Source organism: Myotis brandtii, unplaced genomic scaffold (assembly GCF_000412655.1).
Source record: "Myotis brandtii unplaced genomic scaffold, ASM41265v1 scaffold684, whole genome shotgun sequence".
Classification (NCBI taxonomy): Eukaryota; Metazoa; Chordata; class Mammalia; order Chiroptera; family Vespertilionidae; genus Myotis; species Myotis brandtii.
Genome location: NW_005370673.1, coordinates 288,510 through 295,781, shown reverse-complemented (window position 1 = coordinate 295,781; position 7,272 = coordinate 288,510). Strand labels below are relative to the sequence as shown.

Below are 7,272 nucleotides of genomic sequence, written 5' to 3'. Positions count from 1 at the left end.
TTTCTATGTATTGGGTAGCTGCTAAGTCTCCTTGAGTTGATAGAGTGGCCTTGTGGAGTATGTGTCCTATAGGGCCCAGTGGCTCAGCCTCCGCAATCACCTGAGGTGGACACTCTTGGTGCACCCCTTTGTGGGCTGTGTGCACAGTCTTCTTGTAGTTAAGCCTTGTTGCTGTTGGTATCACTGTGAGGAGTTGACCTCTAGGCCAATTGGCTGTGATTTGATAGCTTTGGGGCTCCCTGACCCAGCTGCAGCTTGTTTGACAGGTTTTAGGCTGAGAAAGGGCAGGCCATTCATATGCAAAAGCCGTTGCACACAGCTTGGGTGGGGTTATAAATTGGGTGGGGCGGAGTCTCAGGGAATCTCCAGGGTGAGCAAACAGAAATGGCTGCCAGAGTAGCTGACCGGCATCGAGGACAGGAAGATGCTACCCAAGCGTGTGGCTAAGAAAAGGTCACCCCCAGAAGATGCTCTCCCCAAAAGCAAGAAAGTGAAGGTCTCACATAGGTTCCACCGCACAGAACCGGGCTTGGTGCTGACACTGGGCCAGGGTGACGTGGGCCAGCTGGGGCTGGGCGAGAATGTGATGGAGAGGAAGAAGCCAGCCCTAGTAACCATTCCAGAAGACATTGTACAGGCTGAGACTGGGGGCATACACACAGTGTGTCTAAGCAAAAGTGGCCAGGTCTACTCCTTTGGCTGCAATGATGAGGGTGCCCTGGGAAGAGACACATCAGTGGAGGGCTCAGAGATGGTTCCTGGGAAAGTGGAACTGCAAGAGAAAGTGGTACAAGCGTCAGCAGGAGACAGTCACACAGCGGCGCTCACCGAGGATGGCTCCTTCCGGGACAATAATGGTGCGATTGGGCGCTTGGAGCCCATGAAGAAGAGCATGGTAGCTGTGCAAGTGCAGCTAGTGTGCCTGTGGTGAAGGTGGCCTCGGGAAACGACCACTTGGTGATGCTGACAGCTGATGGAGACCTCTACACTTTGGGCTGCGGGGAGCAGGGCCAGCTGGGCCGTGTCCCTGAATTATTTGCCAATCGTGGTAGCCGGCCCGGCCTTGAACGACTCCTGGTCCCCAAGTGTGTGATGTTGAAATCCAGGGGAACCCGGGTCATGTGAAATTCCAGGATGCCTTCTGTGGCACCTACTTCACCTTTGCCATCTCCCTTGAGGGCCATGTGTATGGCTTTGGCCTTTCAAACTACCATCAACTTGGAACCTCAGGAACAGAATCTTGTTTTGTACCCCAAAACCTGACATCCTTTAAGAACTCTACGAAGTTCTGGGTGGGCTTCTCTGGTAGCCGGCACCATATAGTCTGCATGGATTCGGAAGGAAAAGCATACAGCCTGGGCCGGGCTGAGTACGGGAGGCTGGGCCTTGGAGAGGATGCTGAGGAGAGGAGCATGCCCACCCTCATCTCCAGGCTGCCCATCATCTCCTCAGTGGCTTGTGGGGCCTCTGTGGGATATGCCGTGACCAAGGATGGTCGTGTTTTTGCCTGGGGCATGGGCACCAACTACCAGCTGGGCACGGGACAGGAGGAGGATGCCTGGATCCCCGTGGAGATGACAGGCAAACAGCTGGAGAACCGCCTGGTTCTATCTGTGTCCAGCGGGGGCCAGCACACAGTCTTACTAGTCAGGGACAAGCAACAGAGCTGATGAAGCTTCTAGGGCCTGGCTCCCGGCCCCCCCTCCCTCCTGGAACACAGAAGCTGTGATGACTACAGACTCCAGCAGGCCTTCCCCAGCCCCAAGTACTTTGTCATCACCTGCCTTTTTTCCCATCCATGGGACAGAATCACTTTCCTCTTTTTTATTCCTCCTTTCTGGAATTAGCCTGTAACCTACAGGATGGAGAGGGCGGAATGGAAGAGGGGAGTGGGGTTTGTTGGAATGTTGCTCACCCCAGAACTATTCGATTAGACCTTTCCCCTCATCCCTACCTCCCATGGTCCTGGCTGACCTTGGTTTTGTCTACAAAAAGCCAAAACTTCCTCCCCTGGGGGCGTTTGATTCCCACACCCTGAGAAGTTGGGGCTCCATCTTAATGTCCTTCACAATCCACAGGCAGACCGATGGTTGTGGGATCCAGCTCTCATGCACCTATGCCTGGGGGAAACTGGAGAAGGGGCAGGGCTACCAGCCATGGGCAAGCCCAAGCCAAATATTTGGCCCTGAACAGGTGTCCAAAGGGGCAAATAAAGAGTGATCCTCTACTTGATCAAGAAAAAGGCCAATCAGCTTTTCTCCCAGAAGCACAAGTGTTCTGTCCTGCACGGCCCATCCACCTGCCTCACCTGCCTGAAGTCTGGAAAGGAAGCTGGCCTGCAGAGCAGGACTTGGGGGCAAGGGAAGGAGGGTTTTATAAACAAACAGCAATATCGAGAGTGAAGGGAGGGCAGGGAAGAGGGTTGGATGGGCAGAGACTGGTTCCCAGAAAGGGAAGCAGAAGCTTGTTCCGTGTCTGAGAAAATAGCAAGCAGGTGTTTTTAATGTAAAGTATTTTAGAAGAGAGATGAAATCTTTTAACATTTTGAATAAATTTAAAGTTTTATTATTATTAATTAAATCTTTATTGTTCAGATTATTACATTTGTTCCTAAAAGAGAGAGAGAGAGAGAGAGAGAGAGAGAGAGAGAGAGAAATGGCTGCCAGTCAGCCCTGCACCCGGGGAGGTCCCAGCACGGGAACAATGACCACTGCGAGCACCTCCATCTGGAATAAAGCAGCCCCTGAGTTCCTGCCCTGATGCCAGACAGTCCAGTTTCTCCCCATATGTGTCTCGGTCCCCCAGAGCCTCGCCCGGCACTGGAGCTCAGAGGAAGTGGGAGCTTGTAAATTCAGTTTGCGGTGCTGGCCTTTTAAGAGGAGCAGCTGGGTCTCCAGCAGCCTGTGTGTCACTCAGCCCCAATCCGCACTGGTTTTTACAGTCCGTAGTTCTTACTGCCCGTAGGGACTTCTTTCCCCAGCTCTGGAACCCTGGGCTGGGGGTCTGGTGTGGGCTGGGACCGCTCGCTCCTCTGGGCAGCCTCCACAGAGGTGATCTCCTCCCGATTAAAAAAGCAGCACACCCGGGTGCCGAACCAGCCCGTTCCGCGCCTCCGCACCTCCTACCAGTCTCAGTGTGCTTTCTTCTTTACCTCTCTAGTTGTAGGACTTCCGCTCAGCCAGCTTTCCCAAGGTTCTGGATGGTAGTTGTTCTGTATTTTAGTTGTATTTTTGATGTGGTTGTGGGAGGTACAGGTGTTTACCTGTGCCACCATTTTGGTCCACCCCCTCATGACTTTTTTACACTCCCTCCTCCCTGGCACCCAGAGTAGACTTTAAAATTGAAGGAGATCTCTTTACTCCCCTACTTTAATATTCTAGTGGCTTCTCTCAGTCACACCCTGTTAGACCATTTTCCTCACTGCATTTAACATGACATGAAATCACCTTCCTAAACTCTTTGTGTATTTACAGAATATCCTGCCTGTCACTTCCACCATAACATGAAGATCTTTCCCTTGTACATGTAGGTGCACAACAAATATTTTCTGAATAAAGGAGTTTGGGGAAGGAACACCAGGCAGGCAGGTATTTTTGTCCATTGTCTTGAGTGAAGCTGCCATGTGGCTTCTGACAGCTCCTGACTCACTCAGCTGTCCACACGGGACATACTGTGGTGAAACTCTCATACACGAATTCATATAGCAACTGACATTTCGAGAGGATCCAAGATGGCAACAAAGTAGGTGAAAGTTACACTAACCTGCTTCCAGGACCAAGCTGGAATTACAACCAAAATATACAACAATCAACTTGAATAACATAATGAAGATTAGCTAAGCAGAAGTCTTATAACCCAGATTTACAGAAGAAGCCACATGGAGACTGGTAGAAAGGGTAGGTTATGAAAAAGGCCGGCCCCACACCTATGTGTAGTGGTTGAGAATCCAGAGGGATACCTCAGCTGCAAAATATCCCCCTGAGTAGTGTAGGGTCTCAACCCCATACCAGGCTCCCAGCCCAGAGCACCAGAGCCAAAAAGGGGAGCCTGAATAACATCTAATAATCAGTGGGGATTCTGTCCACAAATGATAGACAAAAGTCTGCTAAAAACCCAGGCATCCCCTTAGAGGGTCAATGCACAAAATTTTGTTCTCAGCCACTCACCTTGGGATCCAACATAGGGAGGGCAGCTCAAAGTGGACTAGAGTTGTGTGAGGAGGAACTGGATGATGTGGCTCCAGAGAGAGAGCTAAAGAAACAACCGACCAGGATCCCTGTGTTGAGTCCCTTGCCCTTACTCTGCTGAGCACTCTCCTCCATAGGGCATCACTCTGGGGGAATGCAATCGCCCCCCCCTCCTGACTCACTATGGCCCTGCCCTGCCAACGTCATAGTCTGCAGAAGAGTCAGCTGCCGGGGTCCCTTGTGTAGAGGTCCAGGTGAACTCAGGGAATGTCAGAGACTGAGTTGTGTGATTCTGAAACAGGACCCATTCTTCCCCTTTCTGAAAAGCATGACTGAAGATGCCACTCAATGGGAGACCCACCGGGCCCTTCACCTTGATTCTAGGTGGCCCTGCCCTGCCAAGCTAAGGCTGTCCAGGAGGTTCAGCCAGAAAGTGGAATTTATTCCTGGGATGCCAGGTTGGTACAATTTCTGCAAATTAATTAACATGATACACCACATAAATAAAATATAAAATCAATAGATGCAGAAAAAAATCAATAGATGTAGAAAAAATCAGCACCTTTTTATGGTAAAAACTCTACAATGTGTCCTGACCAATGTTCTCCAGTGGTTAGAGCATCAGCCAGTGCACAGAGGGGCTTGGGTATAATTTTACCTGAATTTCAGGTTTCATCTCTGGCCCAAGTTGGGGATTATGCAGGAGGCAACCAATTCATGTGTCTCTCTCATGTCAATGTCTCTCTCTCTCTCTCTGACACTCTCCCTCCAACCCTCTCTCTAAAAAACAAAAAAATGCACCTCTCTACCATGTGAGAATAGATGGAACACATCCTCATATATAAAAACCCAGGGTCCACCCTAACCGGTTTGGCTCAGTGGATAGAGCGTCAGCCTGCAGACTCAAGGGTCCCAGGTTTGATTCCGGTCAAGGGCATGTACCTTGGTTGCGGGCACATCCCCAGTGGGAGGTGTGCAGGAGGCAGCTGATCGATGTTTCTCTCTCATCGATGTTTCTAACTCTCTATCCCTCTCCCTTTCTCTCTGTAAAAAATCAATAAAATATATTTAAAAAAACAAACAAACAAAAAAACAACCCAGGGTCCATAAGGACCAAAGGCTTGACTAACCAGAAGTCAGTCCTGCAGTCAGTGCTGGGTTGCCATGGCGACCCAGCACTCACTGCCGAGTGGGCTGAGAATCAGGCCGGGAGAGAGGCCCGAAGAGAGAGGCAGGGTCTGATCCACAGCTTCTCTCTTTCTCTCCAGGCTTTGCCAGCAGCTGTGCCTCTGTTTCTCTCCAGGCCTCTGCAGGGGCTGCTGATCAGCCCCACCTCTCTGATCAGGACTGGAGATAGGCCCAGAGACGCTGACTGGCATAGAAACCGACCAATAAGATGCTGACTGGCATAGAAACTGACCAATCAGAACCTAATCTGGGTGAACTACGAAGGCAGAACCCAAGGTGGGGGCTGAGGAAGGGTTTGAGGGCAGCAGCTGTTTGGTATAAGGTGTAAGAAAACGGTTCAATTTTTTAATGACTGCTTTGGCAGTATAGTGCATTTGGCTGGCTATCAGTCCAGATATAGGGATTATGTGTTTTTGTCTTCCAAGAGCATCTCCTCCTGCTGAAAAAGGCTTTCCCTACCCATTTAAGCAATCCTATTTTATATAATCTATCTATACTAATAAAAGGGTAATATGCTAATTAGACCAGGTCGACCAGCCATCTTCCGGACGTCCGACTTCCTTCCGGATAAAGCCATCGTGTTCTGGGCTGAGGCAGAGAGGGCAGTTGGGGGCGAGATCAGGCTGGCCAGGGAGGGCAGTTAGGGGCGATCAGGCAGGCAGGTAGAGGCATTTAGGGGTGATCAGGCAGCCAGGCAGGTGAGCTGTTAGGAGCCAGTGGTCCCAGATTGTGAGAGGGATGTCTGATTGCCGGTTTAAACCAGCAATCAAACATTCCCCAAGGGGTCCCCGATTGGAGAGGATGCAGGCTGGGCTGAGGGAACCCCACCCCCTATTCACGAATTTTTGTCCACCGGGCCACTAGTGTCAATATAATGAAGGGCATATATGACAAACCCACAGCTAACATCATATTCCTTTGGGAATAACTAAAAATTTTCCTTAACATCAGGAACAAGATAGCGTTGTCCACAGTCACCACTCTTATTCCATAGTAATGGAAGTCCTAGTCACAGAAATTATACAAGAGGAAGAAATAAAAGGCATTCAAATTGGAAAGAAATAAGTAAAACTGTCATTGTTTGCAGATGACATGATACTGTATATAGAGAACCCTAACAATTCCACCAAAAAACTAATAGGTCTGATTAATTCAGTAAAATAGCAGGATACAAAATAAATATTCAGAAACCAGTTGCATTTTTATACACAAACTAGAGGCCCAGTGCATGGATTCATGCCCCAGCGGAGTCCCTTGTCCTGGCCTGCGCAAGGGAGAGAGATTGGGAGGCGTAGCAGATCTACTTAATACATAGTCACAGACCCAAACAGGCAGCCAAATGAGGAGGCAAAGAAACAACCCCCAAATGAAAGAACAAGAGAATTCTCCAGAAGGAGAAATAAATGAAGCAGAGATAAGAAATTTATCAGACATAGAGTTCAGAATAATGATGACAAATGTACTCAATAGCAACACTATCATTCAAAATAGATGGTGAAATAAAGAACTTCCCAGACCAAAATAAAAGGCTAAAGGAGTTTGTCACTACCAAACCAGCACTGCAAGAAATGCTAAAGGGTCTATGTAATGAGAAGAAGAAATAGAGAGAAACATAGGCATACATAATTAAAATGGCAAAAAATAAGTACCTATCAATAATAACCTTAAATGTAAATGGATTGAGAGAAACCAAGATGGCGGTTGCTGCCTCGCACAACCACTTCAAAATTACTACTAAAGACAAAACGGACATCATCCAGAACTACAGGAAGGCTGGCTGAGTGGAAATTCTACAACTAGAAGGAAAGAGAAAAGCACACTGAGACTCAGAGGAGCTGCGGAAGTAAAGTGCAGAGGTACGGAGGTGCGTGAGCAGAGGGCTGGCAACTGAGGACAC

At 49.1% G+C, this 7,272-nt stretch overlaps 1 pseudogene; it reads left to right on the top strand.

Annotated features, from left to right (window-relative positions):
• The first annotated feature begins 396 nt into the window (after positions 1 to 396).
• On the top strand, positions 397 to 1,893 carry LOC102245785 (annotated as a pseudogene).
• The last annotated feature ends 5,379 nt before the right edge of the window (positions 1,894 to 7,272 follow it).